The sequence below is a fragment of the Macaca fascicularis genome, chromosome 13 (assembly GCF_037993035.2).
Source record: "Macaca fascicularis isolate 582-1 chromosome 13, T2T-MFA8v1.1".
In the NCBI taxonomy this organism is placed as follows: Eukaryota; Metazoa; Chordata; class Mammalia; order Primates; family Cercopithecidae; genus Macaca; species Macaca fascicularis.
Genome location: NC_088387.1, coordinates 111,908,874 through 111,928,339, shown reverse-complemented (window position 1 = coordinate 111,928,339; position 19,466 = coordinate 111,908,874). Strand labels below are relative to the sequence as shown.

At 52.6% G+C, this 19,466-nt stretch overlaps 1 long non-coding RNA gene across 2 annotated transcripts; it reads left to right on the top strand.

Annotated features, from left to right (window-relative positions):
* Positions 1–5,433: 5,433 nt before the first annotated feature.
* Positions 5,434–17,037, top strand: LOC135966882 (uncharacterized). 2 transcript variants are annotated; one of them, XR_010580575.1, is made up of 3 exons: positions 5,434–5,766; positions 6,787–6,859; positions 16,435–17,037. It is a non-coding gene; the product is annotated as an uncharacterized lncRNA (long non-coding RNA). The 2 variants fall into 2 exon arrangements; XR_010580574.1 differs by lacking the exon at positions 5,434–5,766 and adding an exon at positions 5,891–5,926.
* The last annotated feature ends 2,429 nt before the right edge of the window (positions 17,038–19,466 follow it).

Genomic DNA, 19,466 nt, shown 5'->3' with positions numbered 1-19,466 from the left:
GCTGGGGAACCTCACGAGGCTCACGCCTGGCTGCAGACCTCCCCTTTTAGGCCCTTCCGGCACCATCTGCTCCGGACCCCATGGTTCCCACTCGCCGCCGCCCGGAATGAGTGGTGCCATGTCAATGGCGATGCACCTGCTGTTTAGTGGGAAGAGAGGTGCCAAGAGGGAGGAGGCAGGGCACAGCCGAGCTGCCAGGCCAGGCACAACTTCTTGATGAATAGAGTGGTGTGGAGCCGCCCGTCGCTCATGTCGATTCACTCAGTCAATCAAAACGCTGCCACAGCGGGCTTTGGGATGCGGCGTCGCGAGGTGTGTGGGCGTGTGCAGGGCGGTTGCTGATATTAGTCATGAGTGCGGGCCCAGGAATCAGAGACGGGGATGAGTCTCAGCTCTGCCATTTCTTGGCTGTGTGACGTCTGGACCTTGATTTCTCCACATGGAGATAGAGAACCTCTTCCTTTTCTGTCCTCAGAAAAAGTGCCGGCCACACTCTCCTTGGCCTGTCAACAGCGATGCACCCGCTGTTTAGTGGGAAGCCATGTTCTTTCATGGGGTCAAAGTCCGCGCTTTTTTCTGGACAGGATGACTGTGCACCGTGAGTTAGCCTTAGGGTCAGGGCCAGGAAGACATCAGCCCCTCGCGCCCCCCCGTCCCCCCGGTGTCCCCCCATCCCCCCTCCCCAAGGCCTGGGGGGTCACAGGCTCTGCCTGATCTTGCTGTGTGGCCTTGGGCAGGGTGTTTACCCTCTCTGGGCCTCAGGCACTCCATCGTCAGAATAAGGCCATTGCACCTGCTGTTCAGATGGGTCCACCCGCGCCAGCCATCCATGACCGAGGTTCTTGAGGTAGAGACACATGGCCTGCAGGGGCAGGGGCCTCCCGGGCATGGCCCTCCCACGGCAGATTGCAGGAGGAGCCCCAGAATAGAGCAGACAGGGTCTGTGCGGGCCGCCAGCGGCCGCTCCTGCACGCAGGGCCCCGGGGCCCGAGCTCATCAGTGAAGCGGGTAATTATGTGTGTGCCCTGTTCCTGCACAGAGGCACTCTCAGAGAACTTCCGAGAGCCTCTGCTTCCTTGCTGATTTGATTTTTTCAGAACTGGAGTGTGAAAGTCAAGCTGAACCTGCCTAATTGTGCCTGCGAAGGCTATTCAGGGAGACTGCTCTTGGAAAGAAATCAGGACAATTAGCTCTTGGCTGCAGGGAGAGGGGGAGCCAGAGCATGATGGTGAATGTCAGCCTGTTCCTGGGAGAACCAAAGGGCAGAACTGGGCAGAGTGGGGAAAAGCAGAGGGGGCGTCTGCAGCTGCCTCTGCGGGCTGGGGCCGAGCCCACCACCTGCGCCGGGCACCAAGCTCCGTGCGTGGGTGTGGGGCAGCCAGGCTCGGAGTAGAGGCTTGGACAGCAAGCTCAGGGCCACTCCACTCAGTCCGGTGAGGGTTGGTTGTGTGACCTTGGGCAAGTCACATAGCCCTCTTGGACTCAGTTTCCCCAGGTTGCAAAATGAGTGCTGTGCAGAATGAGCAGATGGAGCCCACTCATCCGGGGCGGTGGCGGGGGGGAACCGTGGGGTCCGGAGCAGATGGTGCCGGAAGGGCCTGAAGAGGGAGGTCTGCAGCCAGGCGTGAACCTCGGTTCCCTGGCTGCCCAGTGGCTGTGCTCTGTCCCTGCCCTAGAGGCCGTCCTCTCCCCTCTCCTGGTTTTCTGCCTGGACAACAGGAAAAGATTTCTAATTTTAATTTGAGCGCTTCATTGGGCTTCCAAGTCAGAGCAGTGGAAGTGCAAACCTCAGCCTTGCCTGTTAGCTGTGTGACGTTAGGGATGCCCCTCAGCCTCTCTGAATCAGCTTCCTACGAAAAACATGACAGGAATGCCCGTTGTTCTTCCCATGGCATCAGGAAATTAGAGTCCTGTGAGTTCATTTCCCTAGAACTAAAGCGTGTGTGTAAATGTGCTTGTGTGTGTGTGTGAATGTGTGTATGTGCATGAGTCTGAGTATATGTGAGTGCATGAGGAGCGTGTGTGTGAGTGTGCATATGAGTGCGTGTGTGGCTGTGTTGGATAGAAGTGTTTCTAAACAATGTATGTATTTTTCAACCTTTTTTGAATGGCACCCAGGGTGTATTTCCCAAATTCTTTTTATATTATTTTAAAGAGGCAGCAGAGTGTTATGATAGGGGACCAGCTATGGAGCTGGCCTGAGTCTGTATCTGGGCTCCACCTCACCAGCTGTGTGTGAAATCACTTTGTTCCTGTTTTCTTATTTGTAAGTAGACATCATATCATCTGTCCACATCTCTGCCTAGGTGTGTGGACGACTTAACAGACTCGGAAGCCTCAGAACAAGGACTGCCAGTAAGTGCTCAATACATTTTATCCTCATGGTTATTTTTGATGCTGAGGGTCACTGTAACATCCACATGAACCAGCCAGTGATGTGGGATGAATCCGTTCAGGAGCACACAGGGCTCGGGTTCACTCAGTGCTCACGGGCGAGGTGAGTAGGCTGGCATCTGTTTGGATTGGTCTCTGCTTGAACACTGTTAGTTGCTTTTTTTTTTTTTTTTTTTTTTTGAGACGGAGTCTCGCTCTGTCGCCCAGGCTGGAGTACAGTGGCCGGATCTCAGCTCACTGCAAGCTCTGCCTCCCGGGTTTACGCCATTCTCCTGTCTCAGCCTCCCGAGTAGCTGGGACTACAGGCGCCCGCCACCTCACCCGGCTAATTTTTTGTATTTTTTAGTAGAGACGGGGTTTCACCGGTTTAGCCAGGATGGTCTGGATCTCCTGACCTCGTGATCCACCCGTCTCGGCCTCCCAAAGTGCTGGGATTACAGGCTTGAGCCACCGCGCCCGGCCACTGTTAGTTGTTAAACAGTTTGAATGCATCCCTGGATAGAAGAGACAGAAACTGAAGGGCTACTTACAGACGCAGGGACTAGGGGAGGGATGTGGGTGTGGCCAGATAATCCAGCCCTGGGGACTACCCAGTTCCTATCTGGGAGGCCAGGGCCCTGCAGGAGGTACCCCTGTCACTTACAAGCCAGGGCCCCCCTGCCCCTCCCTGGTCCTACAGTCCATCTGGTATGTGAGACTACTCAACCAGGCTCAGTTTTTGCAGCCAGGCGCACAGGGGCAGGCTGCCACTGGCTGCCACCACCGACTGCGAGGGGTTCCTCATTCTCAGCTGGCTTTACACTTTGCTGCTCCTAGAGTAAAGTGTTTTGAATTCTGCCGCACAGAGGAGACCCCGCTTTACTCTTCGCTTCCTTTTGCCTTTGAGACAGGGTCTTGGTCTCTTCCCCAGGCTGGAGTACTGTGGCACAAACACAGCTCACTACAGCCTCAACCTCTTGGGCTCAAGAGATCCTCCCACCTTAGCCTCCTGAGTAGCTGGGACCACAGGTGCACGCCACCACACCTAGCTGATTTTTTATGTTTTGTAGAGATGGGGTTTCACCAAGTTGCCCAGGCTGTTCTCAAACTCCTGAGCTCAAGCAATCTGGCTGCCTCGACCTCCCAAAGTGTTGGGATTACAGGTGTGAGCCACCATGCCCAGCCTCTTTTGGTTATCTTCATTGGAACACTTGCAGGGCCTTTGAGAGATCCATCAAACACATTTCCCTTTGGGCACCTTCACTGAATCCTCTGGGATGAAATTTCGGCCAGGAGAGGGACTGAAGTAGAGCCACATGTGGGGACCTCCCAGTTAGTGGGCTCCATAGCTGACGGTCCCAGGACAGGAGCCCTGTGTGGGAAGAAGGGCAGACAACAGACCTAAGCGAAGCCAACAGGGGTGAGGACATGGTGCAGGGGCCACATTGAACCAGTTGTTTCTAAGGCTCCTGCTGCTCATCTGGACAAAAGGGAGATAAATATTGTAAAGCCTATGGGAAACGACGGTTTTAAATAAGCTCTGGAATGAAACGTGCCCACAGGCGTTCATCATCACCACCACTCTCATCCTCTCCTGGGTGACCAGGGCGATGAATGACCCAAAACACCACACGCGAGGAAAGGCAAAGAGATCAGAGACTGGTTCACCCAGAGAGACTGGGATGCTGCCTTCCAAACTGCAACAGCTGTGCCGGAAAAGCTGCATCTGATTCACTAGGATAAATGCGGGGGTCCAGGGCCTGCTGATTGCTTCCTGGTCCCTGTGCACACGCCCTGTGGTGACTCCACACAGTGCTTCACAGCCCTTTTGCTGAGAAGCTGGGGATGGGCCGGGAAGGAGGCTTGGACTGGGTGCCTAGAAGCCCCGGGCAGCAGCCGCATCAGAGGCGTTTGAAGGCAGGAAGGGCAGCCAGCGGTCCCGGGGGAGCACAGCAGCTGCTGGTGACAGTGTGCTGGGTTGTCACAGGGGCTCTGGAAGGTCCTTCTGCCCTGAGGTTTGACTGAGCTCGGTGAGGGCAGCGTGGAGCACACCGTTCCATCTTAATGCCTTTCCAATAAAGCCTTAAAGATGACAGGTCCCATTTCCTGAACAGAGCTGAACAGTTATTTTACACTTCATCTAATTGATTAAAATGACTCCTCTAAATTAACCAGGCTTTCCAGAGCTGAGTGCAGGAGAGTGAAGTCCAGAGACCAGAGCCGGCTACAGGGGCAGGCGGGGGACCCACAGCCCTTCTCCCGGGCCCTGCTGTCCACCAACCCCGCTCACACCCCAGGTTCCTGGTGGCCGGCGCGCTTAGGTCAGCCGACTGGCTTCTGTGCCCTGCCCCTGAACATCAGGCTGCCCCGAACAGGGCCTGGTCTCTCAGGGTGAGGGTGGGTCAGGGATGCCGCGTGTGCTCCCCGCTCTCTGTATACATGTCTGGCAAGTGGGTGATGTGTCTAGCATCCCGCGTCTCCTTTTATCTTCCATGCTGCCCCCAGGGGTAGAGAATTATGGTCCCATTTTATAGCTGAAGAAACTGAGGCCCATCTGTGATGCATAGCTAGGAGGTGCAGAGGCAGGGACCTGTTGCCTGCAAAGCCCTTGCCCTGTTCCCTATGGCGCACCAGCTGCTTGGATGCTCCCACGGAGCGGTGCCTTGTCATCACATTCTATTTGCTGAGTGGCGATGGAACAGGCGCCGTGTCCCCCCCGTGTCCTAAGCCCTCCACAAGCACGAGCGTGTCGAGATGGTGATGGTTTGCTCATGGTCTCTCTCTCTTGGAGCTTTTACCCCAGCGGGGTTGGGAGCGTGGCAATGGGTCACCACTGACCCTGTTAATGTCTGTACATGCCACTTATGATGGGGACAGGCCATGGTCACTTTGCTGGGGCTAGTGTCAGCAGGATGGCAGATGCCTTGAGAACAGGGCTTAAAACTCTGTCTTCTAAGCAGGATGTCAAACGCTGTTTGATTCATGCATGTGACACCTGTCAAGAGCCCTGTCACAGCTGCTCTCGAGACACGCCTCGACTGCCACTCTCCCACCCCTGCACGGCAACCTCCCGACTATTTTATCTGCCTTGCTTTTTCTGGGTCTGGTGTAGCACCTGCCCCGTAAGAAGCGCTCAGTAAATGATTGTTGATAAAAGATTGAACCCATCAGGAACGAATGAGCCAGTGAAAGGCAAATGACTGGAAGCAAAAGGCCCTCTTGATGGAATCGGGAAGAAGCTGATCCGAGGGCCCAGGACAGCCTTCTCTCGAATGCCTGGCTGCTGGGATCTCACTGCTTGACTTGGACTTGCCTCTCTCCCTGCCTGGCTGCAGGGGACAAACAGCGGAGTGGTGGAGTGTGTCCGTGCCTGTGTGTAGGATGTGGTGACTGGTGAGTGTCAGGGCTCTGAGTGCCGCGCCCTGCCTTGTGACTTTCCCTCCTCTCAGGCTGTGTGTAGGATGTGGTGGCTGGGGAGTGTCAGGGCTCTGAGTGCCGCGCCCTGCCTTGTAACTTTCTCTCCTCTCAGGCTGTGTGTAGGATGTGGTGGCTGGTGAGTGTCAGGGCTCTGAGTGCCGCGCCCTGCCTTGTAACTTTCTCTCCTCTCAGGCTGTGTGTAGTCCTGGGCCAGGTGTTGTCAGCGGGTGCGGCGGTGGGAAGGTCCTCTGTCCCTTGCTCATCCTGTATCCTGGCTCTTCCTCCTTGTGTCTTCTCTCTGGGCCAGGAGGAAGTGGAGAGATGGGACCAGGCCGATGTCCCCAGCCTGGGTGGCAGTGTGTACTGGACTGTTGGTTATGGGATCAGGTCCGATGTCCCCAGCCTGGGTGGCACTGTGTACTGGACTGTTGGTTATGGGATCAGGGCCGATGTCCCCAGCCTGGGTGGCAGTGTGTACTGGACTGTTGGTTCCCACCCAGAACTCTTCGTGGCAGAGTCTTGGGCCTGCCTGGCCTCATTTCCCAACTGAAGATAACTCAGCTGTTCTGATTTCTCTTCCCGCACCAGGCCATGGTGGCCGCTTCTGAGATTTAATAAGCCCTTAGGCCAAATGTCTGCTTGGCCGGAGGAATTGTCTCCGGGGCTTTCTTGGAGACAGCTCTAAAGCAGGCAAGCTACAGTGTTAGGAGGAAAAGCTCTTCCTCTACCCACTTAGGTTCTATGTGTGGGGGTCTGAGAAGTTAACAGTCAACAGATCAACAGTAGAAAAGGCAAAGGCTTTTCTGGTTTTTGTTTTTTATAATAGAGATAGGTCTCGCATGAGTCTCTCGCCTCACCCTCCCAAAGTGCTGGGATTACAGGCCTGAGCCGCCGTACCAGCCCACCTGAAGAGGCAGAGTTTATTCATACGCATGTGGATTGTGTTTCGGGAAAAACCCTCTCAAACTGTTTTTCTTCTCTGCTCTCACACCACAGCCGTCATCAATATAGAAGACTTCAGTGACCGAATGTGTGGGGGTTCCTCCCCACCGCCCAGCTTCGGCCCCAGGTGGGTGTCCTCCAATTCAGTGCCAACACTGTCTACCTGGAGGTAGTGTCAGATCCCACAGGCTGGGGCTCAGTCCCCAAGACTGTCTCCCCCCACCAGACACTCGTCACACATCAACCTCCAGAACTTCTGACCGACTGGCTTCAAGTAGGGGTTCCCGCAGCCCCCTCTTTGGGTTTGAATAATTTGCTGGAGTGGCCCATAGAACTCAAGGAGACACTTGTGTTTACTGGTTTATTATAAAGGATATTGTAAAGCATACAGATAGGCGCGTGGGGCGAGGTGTGGGGGAAGGGACACGGAGGTTCCATGCCCTCCCCGGGCACCACCCTCCAGGACCCTCTGTGAAGCTCAAGAACCCAGTCCTCTTGGAGTTTGATGGAAGCTTCATGATGTCAGCATCTCTCCCCCCAGGGTATACGGTGAGACCCTCTCTGGGGAGGGTCTTAAGACCCACAGTCAGAAAATTGGGGGGAGATTAGAGTCCTGCCTGGGGACAGGAGAAGTTCAGAGAGATTCTGTCTCCTGAGGCCTAACACCCCACGTTATGACTGAAGACTGCAACAAGGGCTATGAGAGTTATGAGCTGCGAACTATGGATAAAAACTATATATATGTAACACTTATGTGTATAGTGACACTGGAGAAGTGGAGGGGGTTTTCTCTCTAGCAGGGGTCCCCTATCTCCAGGCTGCAGACTGGTACCTGTCCATGGCCTGTTAGTAACCGGGCCACACAGCAGGAGGAGAGTGGCGAGTGAGCGTGACCGCCTGGGCTCCACCTCCCCTCCGAGCAGGGGCATTAGGTTCTCAGAGGAGCGTGAGCCCTGCTGCAAGCTGCGCATGTGAGGGATCTAGGCTGCGCGCTCCTTGTGAGACTGTAATGCCTGATGATCTGAGGTGGAACAGTTTCATCCCAAAACCATCCCCCGCACTGTCCGTGGAGAAATTGTCTTCCACGAAACTGGTCCCTGGTGCCAAAAAGGTGGGGGACTGCTGCTGTCCAGCACCTCACTGAACAGGGGAAAGGGAGGGAGAGAAAAGGCGTCTATTGAAGAACAAATGGAAAGACAAATGGGCTTTCAGGGAGCAAACATGTGAGATCAGACAGTCTGTGACAAAGTTTGCTTATGCAATGACAAAGACTGTCCCTGGACCAAACTCGACTCAGTCTCCTGGACTCTTTTCCACCCAGGCCTCACTTTTGCACGTCCGTATTCATCTTTGCATTGTCCAATTTTAGCAAGACTCTTTCTAAGTAAGTTGAGCAAGAAATTCCCCACCTCCTCTCTGATCACCCTCAGTGTCTGATTGGGCCCCCTCCAAATCCTCTCTCATTCCCAGGGTGATGTCTGATTGCCCTGGCCTGCCTTAAGCAAGAATCCTGCTAGGTTGGTTTAGCCAGAGCCCCTCATTCCTGGTGTTTCCCCTTAGTAGTTTCCCTCCACTGACCCCCACTCTGCTCCTCGGCTATACATTCTTACTTCTCCTTGCTGTACATGTGGCTGAGCCCAACCTCTCTCCCCGACTGCAGAATCGCATCAGAGTGGTTCCTATACCTAAGGCGAGAGTTCCTTCCCCCGACCCCTGACACCCCCAATAAAGTATGCCTTCTTACCAGCATTAACAAGCAGCGTTGAAAAATTTTGATTTAACAGCAGGTTCAAGAGATCTCCTCCACCTTCCTCCTGGCAGGACACCCCTCCTCCCCAGAAAGGAATTCATGGCAGTTTCGCTCTGGGCCTCCTTTCTGGGAGTGAAGCTGCCCCTGTTTGAAGAGGGGATTTATGGCAGCCTCACTCGCAGAAGTTTCTGCTTTTAGTCAGATAAGGGAACCTCCAAAAATGCTTCTTTCTGGGTCTGTTGAATCTCAAATGTCTTTGGTGTAAAATAATCTTGATACCAACTCTGGGGGTTGGGGTGGGTCCCACACCACTGTCCTATGCATCCCTACCTGACGAAAAGATGTGCCGGCTCTGGGCTGGCCGGCTATCTCCACCTTCCAGCCCCCTGTCCTGTTTATTCAGTTCTTCCCTCTCTTTTCTCCTTTTCTTTTCCCATTTATCTGGTCATTCCTTCCTTCTACCCACCCACACCAACCTGATCACCCACTCATTCTTCCATCCTTCAATCCAGCCTTTCCTCAGTATCCAACCTGTGCAACTGTACCATGGACTCCTTCAGGCCGTGGCTCCCAACTCCCGTCACAGAGCAAATGCTCAACACACACACCTATTTCATCTGTTATTCAACAAGCACTCATCACTTGCGTCTCTTTATTATTATTATATTATTTGTTTATTTAGAGAGGGTCTTGTTCTGTCACCCAGGCTGGAGTGTAGTGGTACAATCACAGCTCACTGCAGCCTCCACCTCCCAGGCTCAAGCCATCCTTCCACCTCAGCCTTCCAAGTAGCTGGGACTACAGGCACATGCCACCATGCCCAGCTACTTTTTGTATTTTTTGTGTAGAGATGGGGGTCTCACTGTGTTGCCCAGGCTAGTTTCGAACTCCTGGGCTCAAGAGATCCTCCTGTCTCAGCCTTCCACAGTGCTGGGATTACAGGTGTGCGCCACTGTGCCCAGCTGCTTCTCTTTGTAAGTTCTCAAGTTGAAGCACCCCCTTCAGGTGTAGTTTTAGACGTGCAATATGAGGGGAAATCTTACATTAATTGCTGGGTCCAGAATTGCTCTGAAAGACAAAGACTGTCTTTGTTCTAGAAAAGTACTCATAGGCGCTATGAAGGCCTCGATGTCCCCTGGTGCCAACGTAACAGAGAAGCCAGCAAAATCCTCTGCATGGGACAAGTTCTGGTTTTTGCCACAGAGACTGTAAGAGATGCAAAACCAGGACGGTGAGGGTGAGCTGGGGTGGGGTAGGCACGGGGGGCTCCCCAGCAGAGGGAGGGCATTTGAAGACGGGGGTGGCTCTCCTCGGAAGCTGGCAGGCATGGCCACAGGATGCGCCCCTTTCCTGACCCCCTCGAAGTCTGCACAGCCCTGAGTGCTCATGCCGTGCAAATGAGTGTCTCTGAGTTTGGAGAGCTGCCCTCCGCACCGGGCTTCCTGAGGACAGGAGCAGGAGCAGGAGGCTGAGGACAGGGGCATGGCTGCCCCCAGGATCTGAGGAAGTCTGGGAGCTGGCTTTGAACTTCTGCCCATGCTGGAACTTGGGGAGAAGAGGGAGATGTGAGTCAGGTTTTCCTAGTTTCTGAGGGTCTGGGAGGCCTTGGCTGGCATCCAGTTTCCATAGAGAGTGGCCCCACCTGACGGTTCTGATCCAGATTCTGGTACCCAAGTGAGCCAGGCCACAGGAGCAGCTGGTGCTCCTGCTGTCCCTGAAGGTAGCATGGGAGGCCCCCGGGACTGGGGCTCAGGCTTTCCAGAGAGAAGGAGGTGCCTTTCCCTGCCGACTTCCTGGCTTTAAGGCACGCTCCGGACATCCCCAGACTCCCAGAGTGAGCTCCTGCACCTGCCGGGACCCCTTGAGCCGCCTCTACCTTCCAGGATGACCCATTCCCAGTTTTCCCAATTAACCTTTCACATTTCCTCTTTGGAAATGGAATTTGATTTTGAGGCTGAGCAGGTGGCTGGAGACGTAGAACATAAATATATCATGACTTGGGAGTTGACTTACTTATCATGGAAATAAATGTCCTCCCTCCTCAAGAAGGTGTCGCTTGGCCAGGTCACTTCGATCTTGCCCCGTGGTGAAATCAGGCGGCCCCTGGCTGATGGGCGCTGGAACCGGGGAGAGTTTCGGGGTGAGTCATGAATGTTAGGGGGGCGGGGGTGAATGAGCTGTGCTCTCAGCCTTGTTTTCCTGTCGGCGAGAGAGAGGAAAGGAGGGGACAAGAGAGAACGATGCCAACGAGGTGCCTGGGCAGCTGATGGGCTCAGCCCCAGGGTGACTGCAGTCATTTGGGTCGGCGGTGGGGACAGACGCCAGCCCCAGCTGGGACGTGGGTCATTTATGGCCTGGGTCTCCCCATCTCCTCCCTTCTCCTTCTCTCCAACCTGCTTTCTTGCTGCTGGAAGGGGGTGTGCAGGCTCCCATGTGCCTGGCACGGCAGAGGCAGCACAAGAGACACCACGGGGACTGTGTCCCGCATCCCCTGCGCCCCCACCCCCAGCCACAGCCCTTTGAGAGCGCAGCAGAATGAATGCCTGATTAGGAATCAGACGCCAGAAAGAAGCCGTGTCTGTTCCAAAATCAAGAGGCCAGGAGAGGTGGCGTCCTTTCGAAGGAGAGAGCTAAGTGACAGAGAGGGGGCTTGTCCCCAACCCAGGCGCCTCAGGGCTGCAAGCTGCTTTGAGATTCGGGCTCAGGCCTCATCAGGGGAAACGGGGTGGCAGCTAGGTGACCCTCCACACTCAGCAGACCCAGCAAAGGCTGTGCCACTCATTATAGGCTGCGGGGCCTGCACAGACCCCAGGCAGCGAGCCTGTGGCGGGGCAGGGTGTGGCGTGGAGGCCAAGCCCCTCCTCTGCTGGCTGGCAGCTTGGCCCAGCCTCCTCACTGGTGAACAGTCAGCTCTGCCCCCCAGGCTGTCAGGAGGATTAAATGAGATAAGACGAAAACACAGAGCAACTCCTCGCTAAGAGCCATGCAGTACCAAGCAAGGCACAGCAAAGGGAAAGAGAAATCCAGCGGCACCAGTGGGCTGAGGCGCCGTGGGCTTTGTCTGCTGCTGTTGTCTGGTCTCCCGCCTTCCTCCCGAGCTGTGCTTCTAGGGCAGCCCTGGCCCTTCATGCCAGCTGATAGCATTTCTGCAGTTGTTCCAGAGAAGGGCCTGTGGGTCGACTGAGCTAAGCAGGGCTGGGTGAGGTGGTGCCCACCTGTCAGTGCCAGAGTCTCTCTAATGTGGCCTGTAACACGGAGCCAGCACTGAACAAAGGAACAGGGTGATTTGGGAGCAGCAGCAGCCTCTGTCCTGGGCATCTGGGTCAGGACGACACGATGCCACCCCAGGACCCCTGGCATAGGGAGCCGAGCAGGGCAGCCGGGCAGAGGCAGGAACGAATTCTGCTCGGCTGCAGAACAGTCACAGACACCTCCCCAGCAGCAACGTCCCTGGAACAGTCTTTCTTATTAAAAAATATTGAGTGTCAGTTATGTGTCAGGCACTGTTCTGGACACGAGGTCTCAGGAACAAACAAAATATACAGAAATTTGGCCCTTGTGTTGCTCAGGATGAAGAGGAGAAGCCAGGAGCTGTGAGGTGTCCCTCCCTGGCCAGAGGTTGGGAAAACACAGGAGACGGTGCTGCTTGTTTAGAAAACTGGGCAGAGGAGCCCTGCTCGTCGAGGCCGGGCCAAGGCCCAAGGATGAAAGGAAGCACAGCTCCTTTGGGTCTGCGTGCATTTTAGCATGAGTGCATAAACAGGGGAACGTGTGTGTTAACAGGGGGTGGGTTTGGGAGCCAGACAGACCTGGGCTGAAGTCCTGCCCTATCTACTAAGCAGCCTGCTGTGTCGCCTGCATGGGGAGAAATGTCTCTGCTCTAAGTTATGGGTGCCGAGGCCTGCCTATCTGGCGAGGGTCTGGGGAAGGTCCGATGAGATGAAGGAGGCCGGGGCTGGCACTGTGGTGGTCCCTGGGCTGTGCCTGTTTCCCTCCCACTTCCGCTGCCTCCACCTGACCCTGCTCTGGAGGGACCAGGGTGGGCGGCGGAGGACAATGCCCATGCAGCCTCCTCCTCTCCACCAGTGATTTATGGGAAGCCGGCTCAACCGGGAGCTCAGGGAAGATGGCGAATGCCCTTTTGTTTTTAGTTCAATTTTGTGAGCAGAATGCTCCTGGGGCCAATAGATTTTTCCAGTAATGAAATTGTAAAAATAATTGAATTACGCCTTTCCAGCTTCAAAGCCAATCTGTGCCCTTTCCCCAGCCCTCCGTGCGACATTAGCGAGCATTTCGCCTCCTGCTCGGTCGGCCCCTTCCCCTCTTCCTTCTGTCTGTGGCTACAGCCTCTGAATAGAATCCTGGCGAAGGGAGGGGCTGGATGTGTTGTTACTGCGCCCAGGACTGCCCACATCAGTTGCAAAATGGAATGTGGGGCCCTTTGTTAAAAAACAAAGAAGAATTTTCAAGATGGTGGCAGCAGAGCCTGAAACCGAGCTCAGGGCCCTTCCGAGCAGGGGCCCGGTGTGACCACGCGGGTCGAACACTCGTGATGCCAAACGAGTCCCAGGGAACAGTGGCAAATCAGCACTCAGGAAATATCTATTGAATGGAAAATCCGGTTTCCTTCGCCTTTTTCCTTGTCTGTCCTCTCCTGCCACCTCCATTCAACTTTCTCCCTTCTCACAGCACTCGACAGTGTGGACTCTGGCTGCCTGGGTTCAAATCAGCTCACCACCTCCTAGTTGTAAGCTCTTTGACAAGTGATTTAAATGCTCTGTGCTCAGTTTTCCGCATCTGCAGAATGGGGAGATAAATAGCCCCTACCTCCTAGGATCGTCATGAGAATGAGGTGTGCGAAGCTTGGCCGGCATGGGTTCCATAGCAGCAACACAGGGGTGTTGGCCACGATGATTATTCTTTCTCTTCTCTCTTTTCAATCTTCTTTCATCTCTCTCCGTTATTTGGTTCCCCTCTCCTTAGTCCCCTTTCTCCCCCAAATGGCATCCCAGGATGCACAATAGCGGCCAGTGCCTAGCCTGTTCCTGCAGCCTGATCCCCACCACTGGGTTGGCCAGTCGCCCAAGGAGCCGCTGGACCCGTCATCTGGCTCTAGGGATGACCCAGCTCTAGTCCCCCTGCAAACCCCTCTCTATCCCCTGCTTTCCTTAGCAGAGACCCAGCCCAGTGCAGGCCCATGGCTGAATGGGAGTAGCTCTTCCCACCGCCTCTGGGCTGGGCTCTGCAGAGCTTGGGAGCCTCACCTGGAATGGGCCCTCAGGCCTCAGTAGAGAAGGAGAGCGAGGAGAGAGGTGATGGGGCTCCCTGGGCACCCCTGATGCACAGTCTCCTTCTGGGCTCCTGATGGCCACACGGCCGGAAGACCTGCCAGGAAGAATTCAGTATAACCCAGTTCAGTGAACTTGGAGAGAATGAGGACCTGCGCCGGCCAGGCAGAAGGCAGGGTTCCTGCCCTCTGGAGCCCTTAGCCTGGCACGGGCTGATTACGGCCTAGATCTGCCTGGGTGGCTGGGTGGCTGGTGGCGATTGGGCTGGTTTTGTGCAGGGTATGCTCCGTGGGGGGCGTGATCTGGCAAAGCCTTAGAGGTGGGACTGTGGAGGCACCATTGACTGAACTGTGTCACCCGGAATTCACATGTTGAGGCCCAAACCCCCAGTGTGGCTGTATTTGGAGTAGGGCAGTAATGGTTAAATGAGGTTGTACAGGCGGGTGCTGATTCACTAGGATTAGGATCCTTATAAGAGCCTACTACCACCTTCTCTCTGCCACGTGAGGACACAGGGAGGAGGTGACTGCCCCCCACCCAGGAGGAGCCCTTACTGGACCCTGGGCCCTGGCTGCACCTTGACCTTGGACTTCTGATCCCCAGAGCTGTGGGAAGTAGATTTCTGCTATTGATGCTGCCCCATCTGCAGCCTGAGCTAAGACAGTGGCACCTGGGGAGAAGCAGAATTTGAGGAGGTCCCTAGTGGCAGGCTGCCCTGGCCCTGGCGTCAGCAGAGGGGAACGGCCATCCACTGTCGGCCCCCTCGCCAGTCGGGCCTTCAGTGAGCTCCCTGGGCAGGTGAGGCTCTCCCTGCTCTGTGTGCCCAGCGAAAGCAGGCCCACGAGCACCTGTGGGGTGCAGTGAGGAAGAAACATTCCCCAAGGGGTCACTCTCTTCAGAAGACCTCAATGACTGCAGGCTACTGAATTTTTTCCTTTAAAAAAAAAAAAACAAAAAGCTAGGTATGGTGGCTCATGCCTATAATCCCAGTGTTTTGGGAGGACAAAGGACCACCTGTGGCCGGGAGGTCCAGACTAGCCTAGACAACACGGCAAAACCCCATCTCTAAACAAAATTTAAAACTTAGCTGGGCATGGTGGCACATGCCTATAGTTTCAGGTATTTGGGAGGCTGAGGCAGGAGGATCACTTGAGCCCAGGAGCTAGAGGCTGCAGTGAGCTATGATTGCACCACTGCATTCCAGCCTGGGTGACAGAGTGAGACTCAAAAATGATTTAAAAATAAAGAAAGAAAAAATGTTGATAGCTGCTATAAAGTTTCTCTTATGCAGTACCTCCTCATTTTACAGGAAATTTGGAAATAGGGAAAATAGAAAGAAGAGGAAAAGATGCCCGAATATACCTAGAAAGGCCCTGCTAACATGCTGCTGTATTCCTTCCATTCCTTAATCTAGGCATGTGGGTTTTTTTCTTATTTAAAAATGTTGATTTAGATATAATTACATGCAGAAAAGTGCACAAATCTGAAGTCTATAGTTTGATAAGTTTTAGACATGTGTATACTCTGTACCCACCAACTCTGTTAGGATATAGAGTATGGCCACTGCCCAGGGGGCACCCGCAGGCCCTGCCCAACCGCACTTGTACTGTCTTCAGTAACCCCTCAGTCTGACTCTATTGCCATAGAATAGTTTGGTCTTTCTTACACCTCATATAAACGAACCGTGTTGTATGTGGTCTTTGTGTCTGGTTGTTTTTTCCCCTATTTTAAAAATTGGGTTAAAATACACATAAAAGTTATCATCTTGTCCATTTTTAAGTGTACAGTTCAACATTATGAAATACATTCATAATGTTGTATAACCATCACCACCATCCATCTCTAGAACTCTTTTCATTTTGGAAAACTAAACTCTGTACTCATTAAACACTAACTCTCTATTCTCTCCTCCCCACAGCCCCTGGTTGCACCATCCTACCTTAGGTTCATATGAATTTCTTAAAAATTTTATTTTAGTTTTTGAGATGGAGTCTTGCTGTGTCCCTCAGGAGGGAGTACAGTGGCGTAATCTCGGCTTACTGCAACCTCTGCCTCTCGGGTTCAAGCGATTCTCCTCCCTCAGCCCTCTGAGTAGCTGGGATTACAGGCACACACCACCATGCCCAGCTAATTTTTTTTTTTTTTTTTTTTTTTCAGTAGAGACAGGGTTTCATCATGTTGACCAGACTGGTCTCAAACACCTGACCTCAAGTGATCCACCTGCCTCAGCCTCCCAAAGTGCTGGGATTACAGGCGTGAGCCATTGCGCCCGGCTGTGTTCCTATAAATGTGACCATTCTAGTTACCTCCTGTGGGTGGATTCATACAGGACTTGTCTTTTTGTGTCTAGCTTATTTCACTTAGCATAATGTCTTCAGAGTTCGTCCATATTTGTAGCATGTCCGAATTTCTTTCCTTTTCTTAGGCTGAATAATATTTCATTACGGATATCATGGCATGTTGCTCATCCATTCAGCAGTCAGTGGACACTGGGTGGCATCGGCCCACGTTTCAGACGTTGGGAATAATGCTGCTGTGAACATGTGTGAGCAAAATATCTCTTCAGGACCCTGTTTTCAGTTCTTTCGGGCATATACCCAGAAGTGGAACTCCTGATCATATGGGAATTCTACTTCTAATTTTTTTTTTTTCTTTTTTTTTTAGATGGAGTTTTGCTCTTGTTGCCCAGGCTGGAGTGCAATGGCACAATCTCGACTCCCGCAACCTCTGCCTCCCGGGTTCAAGCGATTCTCCTGCCTCAGCCTCCTGAGTCACTGGGATTACAGGCATGCACCACCACGTCCAGCTAATTTTGTATTTTTAATAGAGATGGGGTTTCTCCATGTTGGTCAGGCTGGTCTCAAACTCCCGACCTCAGGTGATCTGCCCACCTCAGCCTCCCAAAGTGCTGGGATTACAGGCGTGACCCACTGTCTACTTCTAATTGTTTAAAGGAACCACCATATTGTTTTCCACAGTGGCTGCATCATTTTACATTTTGTGTCCGGTTTGTTTTGCTTAATATTGGTCAGGGGGATTCATCAATGTCGTGTACAGCATAAGTTTCTTTCTTTATAATTGCTGTGTTAAGGATTCCATTGTATGAACAAAACACAATCTATTAATTCCACTATTGATGGACATTTGGATTGTTGCCCACTGTGGCTATTATGAATAAAGCTGTCATTAACCATCTTGTACACACTTTCTGGTGGTCATATGCACCTGTTTCTCCTGTGGGTATATTTAGAAATGGAATTGCTGGGTCATAGGGTAGGCAATTGTTTCACTTTAGTAGATAGTAGGTGTAAATTTTGACGTCTTTAAAATAGTACTGATTGAGCCGGGTGCAGAGGCTCATGCCTGTAATCCCAGCACTTTGGGAGGCTGAGGTAGGTGGATCACCTGAGGTCACGAGTTCGAGACCAGCCTGACCAACACAGTGAAACCCCATCTTTACTAAAAATACAAAAATTAGCTGGGCGTGATGGTGGGCACCTGTAATCCCAGCTACTCGGGAGGCTGAGGTAGGAGAATCACTTGAACCCGGGAGTTGAAGGTTGCGGTGAGCCAAGATCGCACCATTGCACTCCAGCCCAGGCGACAGAGCAAGACTTCGCTTAAAATAATAATAATAAGAAGAAAATAGTACTGATCATCACATAAAGTTTTGAGGTCTGCTTTTTCACTTAACATTAAATCATTACTATTTTTAAGTTAGAACACTTATTTTGAGATAATGATATATTCCCATGTAGTTGTATGGAGTAACACAGATTCAGTGTACCTCGTACGGTTTTCTCCCATGGTAACATCTTGTGAACCTAGAGGGCAATATCACAATAACTGTATTGATGTTGATTCAGTATCCTCAGATCTCCCTAGCTTTCTTTGCATCCATTCGTGTGTGTGTGTTCCTCTAGTTCTACACAGTTTTATCACCTGCACGCATCTGTGGCTCCACCACCACAGTTCCAGTGCCACAAGGATCCCTCCTGTTTGCTTCTTTTCTTTTCTTTCTCTTTCCTTTTCTTTTCTTTCTTTTCTTTTCTATTCTTTCTTTTCTTTCTTTTCTTCTCAGCTGGGATTACAGGTGTGCGCCACCACGCCTGGCTAATTTTTGTATTTTTACTGGAGACGGGGTTTCACTATGTTGACCAGGCTGGTCTCAAACTTCTGACCTCAGGTGATCCACCCACCTCAGCCTCACAAAGTGCTGGGATTACAGGCATGAGTCACTGCGCTCAGGCTTCTTTTTTTTTTTTTTTTTTTTTAGACAGAGTCTCTCTCTGTCACCCAGACTGGAGTGCAGTGGTGCAATCTCGGCTCACTGCAAGCTCCGCCTCCTGGGTTCATGCCATTCTCCTGCCTCAGCCTCCCAAGTAGCTGGGACTACAGGTGCCCGCCACCACGCCCAGCTAATTTTGTTTTGTATTTTTTAGTAGAGACAGGGTTTCACAGTGTTAGCCAGGATGGCTTTGACCTCCTGACCTCGTGATCTGCCCACCTCAGCCTCCCAAAGTGCTGGGATTACAGGTGTGAGCCACCGTGCCCGGCCTAGAATAGTTTTAAGAGGTAGGACCTTTGGGAAGTGATGAAGTCATGAGGGCCGTGACCTCACGAGTGGGATTAATGCCCTTATAAGAGAGGTGAAGGGAGTGCCACTGCCGCTTTCACCATGTGAGGACACAGCAACAAACTGCCATCTGTGAATCGGAGAGCACTCACCAGACACTGACTCTGCTGGCGCCTTCATCTTGGACTTCCCAGCCTCCAGAGCTGTGAGCAATAAGTTTTTGTTCTTTATAAATTATGCAGTCTAAGGTATTTTGTTATAGCAGCTGGAACAGACTAAGACACTGTGTACCAATGATTTATTCTTTTCGTTACTGAGTGGTGTTTCTGGGTATGGACATGCCGCAGTGTGTCTGGCATTCACCCTTTGTTTGTTTGTTTGTTTGTTTGTTTTGAGACAGAGTCTCACTCTGTCACCCAGGCTGCAGTGTAGTGGTGTGATCTCGGCTCACTGCAAACTCTGCCTCCTGGTTTCAGCTATTCTCGTGCCTCAGCCTCCCGAGTAGCTGGGATTACAAACATACGCCACCACACCCGGCTAATTTTTGTATTTTTAGTAGAGACAGGGTTTCACCACATTGGCCAGGCTGGTCTCAAACTCCCGACCTCAGGGCATTCACCCGTCTCGGCCTCCCAAAGTGCTGGGATTGCAGATGTGAGCCACCGTGCCTGGCCCGGCATTCACCCTTAAAAGGAGACTTGAGTGCTACCAGTTTTTGCCTGCTATAGGAAAGCTGCTATGGAGATTAGTGTATAGATTCTTTTGTGAACTTATGTGCACACAAAAATGCAGTTGCTGGGTTGTGTGTTATTTGCCTCATAACTATAGATGCTTCTTGAGTTACAACAGGGTTATATCCTTATGAACCCATGGTAAACTGGCAGCGGGGCTGAGCGGGAGCTGCGTATCTCTGCCTCTGTCCAGCACTGTGAGGGAAGTACAGTTTCTATTGAATGTGTATCACTTTCACACCATCATAAAGTCAGAAAATCCTGAGTTGAACCATCATAAGCCAGGGTCAGTATTTTAGAGGAGCACAAGGTCATAGGTTACTCTGCCGGTTACATATTCTGACGGAAACATTTTCTGAAGCCTTTATTATTATGACATTCTGGGGACC